The sequence below is a fragment of the Egretta garzetta genome, unplaced genomic scaffold, assembly GCF_000687185.1.
Source record: "Egretta garzetta isolate BGI_Z169 unplaced genomic scaffold, ASM68718v1 scaffold219, whole genome shotgun sequence".
Classification (NCBI taxonomy): domain Eukaryota; kingdom Metazoa; phylum Chordata; class Aves; order Pelecaniformes; family Ardeidae; genus Egretta; species Egretta garzetta.
This window is the reverse complement of record NW_009260671.1, coordinates 124,393-124,651: the sequence shown is the minus strand read 5'-3', so window position 1 is coordinate 124,651 and position 259 is coordinate 124,393. Positions and strand designations below refer to the sequence as shown.

Genomic DNA, 259 nt, shown 5'->3' with positions numbered 1-259 from the left:
GCTCGTCACCCCTGGGTGCAGCAGCCGGGTGTGCTCCTCTGGTGCACGGGGAGCGCCTGGGTCGGCCTCATCCTGCGCAGGGGCCACCTCCTTGGGCACCGCAGGCCCGGGTGTCGGGGAGCGCATGGCGCCGGGCGGTGGCACGGCTCTGGGACAGCGAGGGCAGGGAGCGAGGGAGGTGGTGCTGAGCCCCGAGGCTCCAGGGAAGGAGCAGCACCCAGGGCTTTGCATCAGGGGGAGAGTGGGGGGGGGGGGGGGG

The 259-nt window shown here is 74.5% G+C and overlaps 1 protein-coding gene across 1 annotated transcript in view; it reads left to right on the top strand.

Moving 5' to 3' along the window:
* DES (desmin) overlaps positions 1-259 on the top strand; it is a 15,835-nt gene that overhangs the window by 15,083 nt on the left and 493 nt on the right. The window lies entirely within an intron of this gene.